The 12,702-nt window shown below is 41.2% G+C and overlaps 1 protein-coding gene across 6 annotated transcripts in view; it reads left to right on the top strand.

The window, feature by feature from the left end:
- syt1a (synaptotagmin Ia) overlaps positions 1–12,702 on the top strand; it is a 209,533-nt gene that overhangs the window by 113,827 nt on the left and 83,004 nt on the right. For 5 of the 6 annotated variants that reach the window (XM_031313288.2, XM_031313289.2, XM_035995861.1 and 2 more), the window contains one exon: positions 464–557. The exons of the other annotated variant lie outside the window; for it this stretch is intronic. The gene's annotated coding sequence lies outside the window, so the exon portion shown is untranslated. The remainder of the gene's footprint in view (positions 1–463; positions 558–12,702) is intronic. 6 annotated transcript variants of the gene reach the window in all.

The raw sequence follows: 12,702 nt of genomic DNA, 5'->3' as shown, positions 1-12,702 counted from the left end.
TTTCACAATTTGCTTTGTCTTATTCCTAAAGAAACTACATGTATATTGCCTGAAATGCACCACAAAACAAGAATAAGTTTGTTGATGGTGGGTATAAATGCACATCTAATAGTACCTTAAATTTATATTTGTTTTCACAGAGCAAAAGGTTTAAGTGGGTGGGAAAAATGTCAGGAAATAGTGAGCTGAGAGATGGAGGGGATGTGTACATTTTGTCTGACAGAAGAAGAGAGAGAGAGAGAGAGAGAGAGAGAGAGAGAGAGAGAGAGAGAGAAGTTGGGGGAGGAGGCTGGAGTAGGTGGGCGGGAAGAGAGGAAGCGAGTATCACGGACAGAGGGAGAGAGTGAGAGGGAATAGTGAGCTGCACGCTTGCCAGAGCTGTTGACTGTGTGTTCGAGTGTGTGATCGTGAGTGCTTTTTGAGCAAAAAGGGGACATAGCTTTTCTTTTCTTTCTTCTTAAAGTGCCACATTGAGCTCCCTCAGTGAAAGCAGAACTTGACTAAACCCCATTTCCTGGGATTGTAAAGAGGAACCAGGGAGGACAGCGTGCTGCCAGGTAAGAGACAAAAAAACTAGAGTATAGCAGTTTGGAGATGATGATGGTAACACAGTCAAATGGCATTAGAGCTCTTGTTTGTGTCGCTGCTTTGAAATGAATATGTGTCACGCCTGGTTGACATGCTGGTTTTGATGTGTGTGTGTGTGTGTGTGTGTGTGTGTGTGTGTGTGTGTGTGTGCGTGTGTGTGCAAACATGGCTGGAGTCGTAGGACACTGTAATGTGATTGTGACCGGAAAAGTCAGGTCGTAGAGAGCAGGAGGAGGAAGATGAGGAGGAGGTGTAGTGTCTTTTTGACTGCAGGATGACAGATGTCAGGGCATGTCACATTTATAATGACAGGGATTACCGAAAGGGGAAAAAAATTCACATTTCAAAGATCAGATCAAATTTGGAGAAACTGGAAATAGTGGACTTTTTAAAAAATACTTTTTTTTTTTCTGTCTCACTTGTTTTGCAACAGTTCCTTTTCGCCCTCAAATAGTGTGGTGTTAAATCTTCTTACTAGAGATCGGAGTTGCCATTTCAACACAAATAATCAGTTTTTCTGTGTGGTTCATGTTTTGTACAGTATGCTTGAACAATATTTTTGTTTGTGAGCAATTTGTGTTTGTCTACATTTGTGAGCGGGACCTGGCTGAGTGTGGCTCTACAGCTGATGGGATCCGTGGCATTAGTGACAGGCTGGGAGAAGCACACTCCCACGGGTCCCACGACCACTAGGGTTAGGCCGAGCTCCAGATCAACGGCTGCTCCTCAGGCTCAGCTTGGCCATGGTGGCAGCAGTACAGTCCGAGGAGACAGCTATTCCGTTACAGAAAAGAGAAAAAAACATGCCGCATTTAGCAGTTGTATCTATAGTATGATAGTGTAGCTTCCTAACCCAGGGCTTGCTTTCTTCGTCATTTAATGAGAAGTGATACTTTAATCGAATCACTGCACTGCCATCCCTGCTGTTTGTCATTTCCTCTTTGTCATTCCTTATCTCTCATTATCCCAGATTTAACTGAATTTAACTAGTCAATCTCTCTTCCTTCCAATCAATCCCTCCTTTCATGCATGCTGACGTACAGTACGACAGACCAGAGTGCTGGAGGCTGAACAAAAGCTTCTCTGTTCTTAATAACGTTTGCACTTTTTTCTTCTCTCATTTAGAAACATGAAAGAGGTGAAGGTTGCTAGATTGTGGAGCTTCAAATAGCCATTGTCTATTTAATTCCATTGTCTCACATTGGAACAAGCCATGAAAGCCAACGCGCGTATTCCAGTCTTTTCAGACGCAAAACTAATTCAGTTGGATTTCTGTTCCATTTTGACTTCATTTTTCCACCACCTTTAGAATCCTTTATTCTCCTGCAAGGTCCATTAAATCCCATTCACATCCACTGCACCTTTTTTGTTCCGTGGAAAAGGGATTAGTACTGTACATCCCATAGTAAACCAGAACAATCTGCTCACCTTTCAGATCATTTTCTTGTAAAATATTGGGCCCATTGGCATTGTCATTTGCTTCAACAACTACTGTGTGTATTGCATGTGTGTGTCCATGGTGTGTGATATGTATCCAGCTGTGAGATCTCCCATTGCATCAATAGTTAATGAGCGTCTCTAGCACTCATTCACACAGCCCATTCACACAGTGTTTTTGTTTATCTAGCGACTGTAAAGCCTTGTGTGACACAAACAGTACTGTACTGTACTGTACCATTATGAAGCTTAACCACAGCTCAGCCTGAGGTGGATTTGGATCTAGGCAAATTTTGACCTTCGCACAACCTTGCAGTGTTACAGTGGGTGTTTGGTTAGATATTAAGGGGTGGCAACATTTGAGAGTAATGACTTGCCTCATAAATCTTATTTAGAGAGAGAGAGAGAGAGAGAGAGAGAGGGAGAGAGACATAAAACTGTGATTAAATCTGTTAAATTTGTTCCCCAAAACGAATATTATTTGTAAATATACTGTACATGCTTTACCTGTATGAGGATGTTGGTGTGTGCAATAGTTCTGACCGTATCGCTCCATCCATTGACGTTACAATGTTCTTTGCCCAGAGCGTCAGTCAGCTCCTTTCGGTCCACTGGATGCAGTGCACTCTCTCCGTGACTCATTGCCTCATCCACTCTGATTGGCTGGCTTTTCAACTCCAGGGAAAGACAGGGCAGAGAGGGGTTGGCCTCTCATGAGCAGGGATCAGCCGTTCTTTTCACATAACATCCCGCTGAATGCACATTCCAAATGTGTTGGACTGAATGTTAAAACACAGGCATAAAGGACAGGAAATGCTTTTAATTGCTGGAAGACTCACTTTTGTGTTACAAATGCAACTGTCTGCCTAAGACATAAAGTTGAGCAAAACAAGTTACTGAGATAATTCTCCTCAAAATAGGCAATATTCCATCTAGCCCCAACCACTGTCATGTTTTATATCCGTCTAAGGGATGTATTCAGGCCGCCAGCACCGCCATCCCTTTGTAGATGACGCTGTCCCATGTGACAGCTCTGAAGCAAACAGGGCGTGGAGCTCCCTGCCTGCTGAGACTCTGGCTTGTTTGCCTATTACAGACAGACCCGGCTGATACGATGTCCAAACTGCTCCACCCAGTAACCCAGCCAGCAAAAATCATATTTTTTTCCCCTCTGTGGGAAGAGCCTCTGTGCTTCAGCCATGCAGCGCTGATTCAGGACCATGGACAGCGCTCTTGTACAGAGGGAGAGAGATGGACACAAGGCAGAGGAGGGTGACATTTCAGCACCACCTCCTGTGGACAGCACCAATAGTCCATATACCTGAGGCTCAGACAGAAATGGAGACTTCAGGAATGACGGCAAATATATTGAGACATAGTGCAGGCGCATGGTGTCAAAGCAGATACATTATGGAGGATATTGTCTTGTTTGTAAAGAATATTCATATGGTGATTAGATTATGTATATGATGGGGACTGACATGTTATACATTTTGGGTGCAGAAGGCACTGTAGCTGAGGAGCAGGCACAGCAGTATTTATTAGCTTTAATCTATTTGTGTTTACGAACCAATACCAACTGTTAGTTAAGTCCACATTGCTCAGCACTCAACCAGGTAGCCTGGCTAAATAATTACAACAGTTGGCCAAATTGGTAACGCTAACAAACAAGGTGTGTGCTTCTTTGCCACAGTGCATTTAGTTCCCTTGAGCATTCTGTTTGCTTACAACGCAGTTATTTTAGCAGCTTAAATTTGAGTTCATGAAAAACAGTCAACTTTTTTGTTGTTTGGTTTGTGTATAACATTCTTACATAAAAATATAACTCATCAGGGTGAGAATGATAAAGTCCTGGACTTATTTCAACTGTTGTCCCAGGTGTTCCAGACAGAGAAAGTCGTTCAATATGTAGATATAGGTATATTAGATTCATTAGAAAAGAAGGAAAGAACTATAGAAGTAAATCATGCGTTTGCATGATTTACACAAAGAATAACACTTTTTTGAGAAAGCAGACATGGTAAAAAGTATCAAACACCTAAAAAACAAATTTAAACTATGGACTCATTTTTATTTATTTATGTCAGTCATGTCAAATGAATAAGATATTTTTGCGTCTAGGCTCTGACCTCGTCACTCCCCATAGGGAAGCAGATGTAGTTGTTTGTTACATTTGTGATTTATCCTTATATCTAAAAACTGCTATAAGACATACCTAAGACAAACACTCTCTCCCATAGCAACATGCTTCACGCTACAAATCATTGTGATTAATCTGCTTTGACTGTAATAAACGGGATGTATGCGTCAGTTATGGCTTGGCTGATCCGTTTTATTGATTTTAATGCATACTATGTATATAAGTGCAAAGCATTTTAAAAAAAGAGCCCCAAGATTCAGATTTACTGTATAATTACACTCGTCGATACAATAACGTATTTAAAATAACTAGGGCTGTGTCATAAATTAATTAGATGTACTGTATCTTACATCTCGTGTGTGATAACGGTTTAACACAGTAAGAGGGTGCGAAATCAGACGTGAAAACGTTTTATTTCTGTAAGGGCTGTTCACTGTAGTCTTGCTCTCTGATCTTTGGTGGTGGCGCTCACAGGAAATGTTGGATGTGGCCACTCAGAGCCTGGTTGCTGCATTGATACACTAAGAGAAGCTGGAAAGATAAGAGCCACGTTTTTTTCACAAACACATCCACACAAATATGCAAACACGGGCTCAGCATGACATTGATTTTGTGCCTCGGTGCAAGTACAGAGGATCTCTGGCCCCCTTCCCCTCCCTGCAACCCGACAATAAAACAAACAATAAAAGCTGCACAAGTCTTGTCCTAAGGCTTCTGTTATCACCAGTGGACAGCAAACCACCTGCCACTCCTCTCTCTCTCTTCTGAACCCCCATACACATGCCCCCTAATTGAGACAGCTAATAACTAAGCAGGGTCATTTGTATATGTATGCATTAGCATAATTGAATAGGCATGAGTTAAGTGTTTTCCACTGGTGTGTTAATAACACAGTCTGGAAAAAGGGCGAACACATCCTGTGTTTGTTCGGCTCGGCACTGTCATGAACTGGGAGGCATCCATCCATTCAGTCCCTTCCCCTTTGCCCTGCCTTGCTGCTTTTTCCTCGTCAACTGTCAACGTAATAAAACTTAGGTGTGGTCATCTTTCTCTCATCTGAGATGTCCTTGTCTTTGTAGGCTGTGTGTTGGCCAGAGCTAATAAACTGGGGACTGTCCCAGTGTGAAAACAGGGCATGTGTGACAGCATTCGGACTGCCAGTCACTGCAAGTTAATTTTCTTGTGTCGAGCAGACAGTGCTGGATTGTTCACACATGTGCTTTCCCCTTCTGACCTGAACAGAGGCCAACTCTGGAAGGTAGTTGGTTCCTCCTCAAGTCTACACTCTATCAGTAAACCCTGCTTCTAGCAGAGGAGCTCTGATGTCGGGCAACAGGAACAACTGATGGCACATGAAGAGAGAGTTGATGTGAATTGGGCTAAAAGTGGAAAAAAGGAATGAAGGAAGGAGGTTGGCTTCGGGGATAGAGCGAGGATATATTTCCCATCTCGGTGCACTGCGGCTGTCGTCCTTGTCACTGCGCTGTGTAAATCAGTGTGCTGTCTGCTGCCATCAGAGCAGAAGAGAAGAGCTACTTTTTATTACTACATCTGTGACTCCACAGAAGGCTGCATATTTACCAGAGACCTCTATTTACAGAGGAAAGGGGGAAACGCTGATAGCGCCAAGAAAGTGAAAATTCTTTCCAGCACTGGTGCACAGGTTACTGAAAGGTAAATGGAAACTTGAGAGTAGCCCACTTCAAACATATTTAATTGTTGCATAGCAACAAGCAACTGGTTTTTCAATAGCCTTGTTGAGTCTTGTGGTTTACAGAATATGAAATAAAGGTAATGAAAAAGGAACAAAAATAAGGATGAAAGAAGAAATGTTTTTTTAGAAGTAGGTTTATCATCATCCCTCTCGTGTGTCATGGTTCAGAAAATAATTACATATTTTGCTGAAACTATCCTATTTCTCTTCATAAATTATCCAATCGCTTGCTTTGCGTCACCTGGTTTGATGTGCTTCAGCTTCATAAATCAGTGATGGAAAATGTTCAACCCTCAACCCTATCAAAGCTCAAATTAATGGAGAGACAGTCCTTCCTTAATCAGAAAAATGATCATCAGAAAATACCCTGGATTTCGATATAATCAGAGCCAAGTGCAAATGTAGATTATTATAAGACAAGAAAAGCATGCAAGGACGAATTTATAACTCTTATACTGTGGTCAATCTTAAAGGTCACATATTATAAAAGTAAAATTGCCATCTCTTTTTTATTATAAGGCAGGTTGAGGTGCTATGTAAATACTTTGAAAGTATCAAAAACACTCAGAGAAATGCAAACAGCCCATATTCAGAAACTGTGCCTTTAAATGAGCCGTCAGGATTTTTGTACGGTTGTGATGTCACAACTACACCATGTAAAGGTTGAAAGTGCTGCTACAGTGTCATCACAGTCATTCCTCGGCTGCAATGACACTGACACAGACACTGAGAGCGCAGATGCGGAAGACCCGGAAGCGCTGACCAATAAGAGTAGACTTGGCTTTTTCGGGAGGGGGGCTTAAAGAGACAGGTGCTAAAACGGAGCGATTCAGACAGAGGGTGAATACAGACAGACAGTATGAGAAAAATAATGTTCCTTTTTTTTTTAACATTAAAGCATGTAAACATCTTCCACTAGAAACCCAAAATACAAATATGAACCTGAAAATGAGCATGATATGGGACCTTAAAAAGAGAGCGCTTGCATGGGAATATAAACCAAGTACCATGCCCGCGGGATACTAGCACTATGTAGACTTGTTTTTTTACAACTACCCATGAAAAAATATATTGAACACAAACATAGACTGACAACACTGCTGATCAGTACAGCATTGCATACACAACATTGCAGCAACTTGTACTATAAAAACATACATGAAATATACAGTATGTATTGATATGTTAGCCTTGACATGTTAGCCTAGGACCGTAGGTGATTGGTTTCTGAATAAATAATGTCAGTTTGTTTGCATGAACCTGTGTGGACCTACACTCTTTTGTTTGAATGTATGAATCTGACCACACCCAAAATAATGAGGACATAAAATACTGAATTACCAGGTACACAAAGAAATAAACATTTATATAGATAAAGAATTGTGTAGAGATCACTGACCCTGGCCCACCAGGATCCTATTACTGTGCACAGTATGTGCCTGTTAACTGACCTTCCTTTTTGGTGAACGAAAACCAATTTTAGGCTTATCCCACCTCCTCTCCTGTTGGTTACTGTTGATTAAAATCTTTGATTTTCACACTGCCATCCACTGAAACAACAAGGACAAAAGACAGCCTTTGTGCTCATGCTGCAGGTTATTCTAAAAAAAAAAAAAAGTGATTTCCAGCCGCTTCCTTCTATTTACCAGGGTCAGTGTTGTTACAATCTCTCTGTAACCTTTCAGTCAATCCCTGTTTACTGCAATTAAAGGATCCATTATGTTAAAAGGCTGCCATAGGACGTAAAAAGCCAGGAGGTTATCTTCAAATCAGGCCTTTTCTCCAAACTCTGCCCTTAGATGCATCAACATGCCCTGAAGGAGAGCAGGTTGCGGTAAATGGAGGGTAATCACTGATCTTAGATGTCCACTTGGGAGTATATTATCAGATACCCTATTGAGGAGGTCCACTATGGGTGAAATAGATCCCCTTACAGATGTGTCTCACGGGGCTTATGGTTGCAGTGCACAGACATATATACACACCCAAATGAAGGCTGCATTCATGTGCAAAATTGTGATTTATGTAGTCATGATGCAAGGGCTGAGGGAGAAAAAAGCAGCATTGCGGATACATTTCAAAGCTTTTCAAGTTTCTTCCTCTTCCTGCTGAGTGCAGAGAAGAAATAGAGAGGCAAGTGGGTCATGCAAAGGGCTTCTGTGTGTGTAAATTCAACTTTTTCTCTGCATTCGTTTGGTGAGGACTTGCACAAAAGCCAGGTTTGAAAAAGCTTGATAAAATGCAATCAGTGCCTTTGCATTTCCTTTGGAGAGTCCCCCCCCGCCACCCCACCCCCCCATACACAAGACCATTGTGATTATTTCAAGAAAGCCAGGATAAAGCGAGCAGAGAAACGAAAAGTGAAATGTTTGGGCAGTGCAGTAATACCTACTCTTCATTTTCTTTATCTCTTGCTTTCTAATGTCTCGATCCAGTTTCTCATCACCTGCTCTCAGACAAAAGGAGAAAGGTGGAGGTGTGTGTGCGCGCGTTGGGGGGAGATATAGCAATGTCTGAGATCACTGTGATTAACGGGAGCACATTGAGCTCATGCATTATTCATCTGTCATCACCTTCACCCACTGCCAAAAGTCGTGACTGAATTTTTTTTTGGGGGGGAATGAGTTGTTTCTGGAAATTTGAAGCCAAATGAACAAAATCCACTCTTGCACATTTGGGTCTATTACCTGAGACCGCACCAGTGTGAAAAACCAGTGATGTATCATGTTAAACAGCGTCTGTCATCTCTCACAAGGCTGCTTGCTTGCGAAAGGAAAGAAAAGTCAAGATCCCAGGAAGTTTACTGGCAAAAGTTGAGAGAGGCTGTGTTAACCAGATTACTGTTTTAGAACAACACAACTTGGAATTCAAAATTATATTACTAATCTTTCAGAAATGTATCCTCCACATAGTGTGAATAAAGTTTTTCTCTTTTCACCAAACCCAGCCCTCCCTCTCCTTCCCCTAGCTGTGCCATAACTGTCAGTACAAATAACCTCTCTGGCTCCTGATACGATAAACCCCCTGGAGAAACAAATTACCCAGGATGCACAGAGAGACAGAGCGCAGTTCCCACAGAGAACGAGCTGCTGGATTATGGTGGCTTGAGTTTGACATTCACTAATGACTCTGTGCTAAATTACAGTTTCCACCAATAGTCACTGCATGGTCAGAGTTTAACATTGGTACTAAAATGTCTGTAGGGAGTGAGTGCAGGGGCCGAGATAAACTACTTTTACTGTCTGGTCTGCAGACTGGTATTTTGCATTTTTATGTATTTTCCGTTTAAAAAAGAAACCTTTCTGTTCATCCCTGCACTGAGCTGATTGTTGTTACAGTACAACTGCATCTTCAGTTTTGCTACTTTTTATATACAGTATTTTGATACATGGATCCTGATTATTCTCTGATTATTCTTTTTCATCTCATATGTACTCACTCAGGATTTATTTAGTGCTGAAACAATAAGTCGAAAAACAAAGCAAACAAAAACTTGAAACTATTTTTATAATTGATTAGACTATTTATTTATCGGGAAAAAAACGCAAACATTTGCTGGTTCTAGCTTCTCTAATGTGAATGTTTTTTTTTCTGTTTTGTATCATTTTAAATTGAATATCTATAGGTTTTGGATTTTTGGTCATAACAAACAAACAATCTAAAGATGTCACCTTGAGCTCTGGAAAATAGTGATGGGCATTTACGCTATTGCTATATATCGCTATTACGCTGCAAATAGTCCCCGACACATGCTATTTACTCCTGTTTGACTAAAAGCTGTTAGTCAGGAAAAAAAACATGGGGTTCAGTATGAGAGATGGACTAACACATTGTTGGATTTGGTCTTTTATTGGGATTTGTTGACAATAGGAAATATTGCCAGCCTTATCCTTGACGATTATTGTACTATCAGAAGCAGTATTCAGAAGTCAATTCTTCTATTCACAGATAATGACAAGTATTAATTGTCTTTCATCACTAATCGCACCAATTGTTATTCTGTCCAATGTCCAAAAGGTCCAGGAGATAGAAATTGCTACTGCATACTGATTTATGTAATAGCAATCTTCTCACTTGTTTGGCAAACAATCAGTGATGTGCATGCATCATAAGTGACAAAAATTAATACAACGCAGACACCGAAAAGAAAAGTGGATGAGGTCAGTGTTTACAACGGCTCTGTAATTGGAAAAAAGAAAGTGATGTCAGTAATGTTATTTTTGCCATGTTTCCTCCGTCTGGAGCTGAAGGTTTAAGAGCTTTTAGTGAGCTGAATTATCAGCAACAGTGTCTAACGTCAGGTTCTCTCCTGCGCACGTCTCTTACCCCACCTACTTTTTCCCCTTTAGTCCATCAATCAATCCAGCCCCGCATCACGCTCCAGTAAGCTTGACTGGCACTAAGGAGGGAATCTAACCTTAGAGCTCAGTGTGTGGTGCCAGCCAGTTCATATACTTACATATCCACACATTTCTGTCTTCTTTTGTGTGTCTCTACAAAAACATGTTGCTTCAAAGGGCAGCAAACTGGTCAGCATCACATTCTGTGATTCTTAGAGATTTATCTCCTCCTATGACTTGCTTTTATCAGCTCCTGCTCCTTCACAAGGCCATGAGGTCGGCCACTTCTGTGGGTCAAGGACCTTCCTTCGTCGGGTCATTATGGCTCTTAAAATGCCCAGCTCCTCTGTGCTTTTAATGCTCACCAGGCTCCCCTGTATTGATTCCCGCATTGATCCCATTCAACCTTGCCTATATGTTTGTCCCTGAACTTCCAGAAAATATCCTATCATGTCTGTGTGCACATTATTATACCACTCACACAGTATCTGAGCTGCATCCTCTTTTGTGTCAGCATGATGAGTGGTGACAGCGCTCGGAGTCATGTCTTTTGTTAGCGTGCACGGGCATATTGTGCGTTGCTGTGTTTACCAGTGTGAGTCGGGAGCTGTTTGTGGCCCCGAGGCAGAGCTGTGCAGGCGGGTGGGTTTTGAGGGTTCAGGGTCTACCCTGAGTTGTATTTCCAAACCACCCAGCAAAGTATTGCTGCACCGGCTTGGACATTCACTGTCTTTCTAATGATTAAATGCATCATGTTGTGATTTTCTCTGGCAGTGTCGTGTACGCTTTAACAATTTCTGCCTTTTCTGTCTCGGCAATAATGGATGGTTGTGTCCATAACTGATGTGTTTTTTTTCTAACCCAGGTGGTAATTAGTGATACTGACAACACAGTGCGGAAATCTAAACTAGATCACTTTCAGGCGTAGTCTGTTTTTTTCAATTTATAAACAAGGAATGTCATGAGAGGGAAATGAACAGGATGGCCATCCACATTCATAAACTGGTATAAATTAGAGCTGCAACAGGCTCTAATTAAGTCTCGAGCCACACCGGATTAATATTACACCTGTTTTGTCAAGAAAATGCAGAAGGCAAGGACAGAGAGGAAGAGCAGATGACGCATGACAGGAGGAAGACAAAAAAAGAGATGGAGAGGTGTAAAACAAACTTTTTAGGAGGGGTTGTAATAAGAGAAGCTTTTTGCAGCATGAGTTCACAGATGGCTGTCCTCTCCTGGTGTGGCCGAGACACTCTGGCTTCATTTATCTCCTCTTCACAGCATTGTTTCCATCTTTTCTGGACGACTCTTCCAGAAAGATGAGAGAGTCCCTCAGACTTTCTCAGAGTCTTTATTCTTCTTCCGCTGCTAAGTCAGACGAGATTCTCACAAAACTTCTGATGTTTGCAGATGTTCTACCTTTTGATTATTTTAAAATTTCTGACATTAGAAGTACATTTTTTCTATCTCTGGGCAGTATTGAATATGGCAAAATATATACGTAATAACCACTTGTAAAATAATCAAACCGATGTTCATTGCCACAAATTGTGTTGTATTGCTATGCTTACATCCAGCCGCTAACAATTATTTCCATTATGGATCCATCCGTAGATTTTTTTCTCGATTCATTCATTTTGTGTCCGACCAGCAGTCCAAAAACCCAAAGGTATTACATTTTCTGTCAAAGAAGACTTAGAAAACCAGCAACTATTCACATATAAGAAGCCAGAACATGTGATTTTTTTTATTTGGCATTTCTTTTTACTTAAGTGATTAGTGGATTATCAACTAATCATTAATTGCCTCATGGTATCAGCTCTACACCAGACTGAAGTTCAGTAACTCATTTTGTTAGTTCTGTGGTAAACATGGACACACGCTTTATGAAAAAAGATGAAACAATAAAGATTCAGTAAAAGTCAATTTTTTATTGATCCCCAGTGGGGAAATTACAATTTACACTCTGTTTTGTTAGAAATCACTACACATAGGCCTGAAATACACACACACTTGCTCGGGACCTATTCATGCACAAATGGAGAGATGTCAGACTGAGTGGGCTTGTGTGCCTTGCTTAAGAGCACCTTGGCAGTGCCCAGGAGGTGAACTGGCATTTCTCCAGCTACCAATCCACACTTACTTTGGTCCATACGGGGACTTAAACCAGCGACCCTCCAGTGTCAAAACCAACTCCCTATGGACTGAGCTACTGCCACCTCCCAATATATATCCATAGACACCATGGCCTTGACGGGGCAATAATAAGGCAACGAGGTAATAACAAATAGTAATTCCATATTTTTGGTTTTAAGAAATTGCTGTTGTTCTCGCATGCATGTGTTATCTTCGCCATGCTGTGCTTGCAGCTGTCTATATTTTCTCTAATTTGGCCAAAATCTGCTCAATTGTAAGCAGATTATTTCAGGCTTGTGTATTAAGAAACATGTGGCATAAATTGGTGACAAGAGCTTGACAAAGGT

The sequence above is a fragment of the Sander lucioperca genome, chromosome 20, assembly GCF_008315115.2.
Source record: "Sander lucioperca isolate FBNREF2018 chromosome 20, SLUC_FBN_1.2, whole genome shotgun sequence".
Classification (NCBI taxonomy): domain Eukaryota; kingdom Metazoa; phylum Chordata; class Actinopteri; order Perciformes; family Percidae; genus Sander; species Sander lucioperca.
Note: the sequence above shows the minus strand (reverse complement) of the source record. Positions and strands in the feature narration are given on the sequence as shown.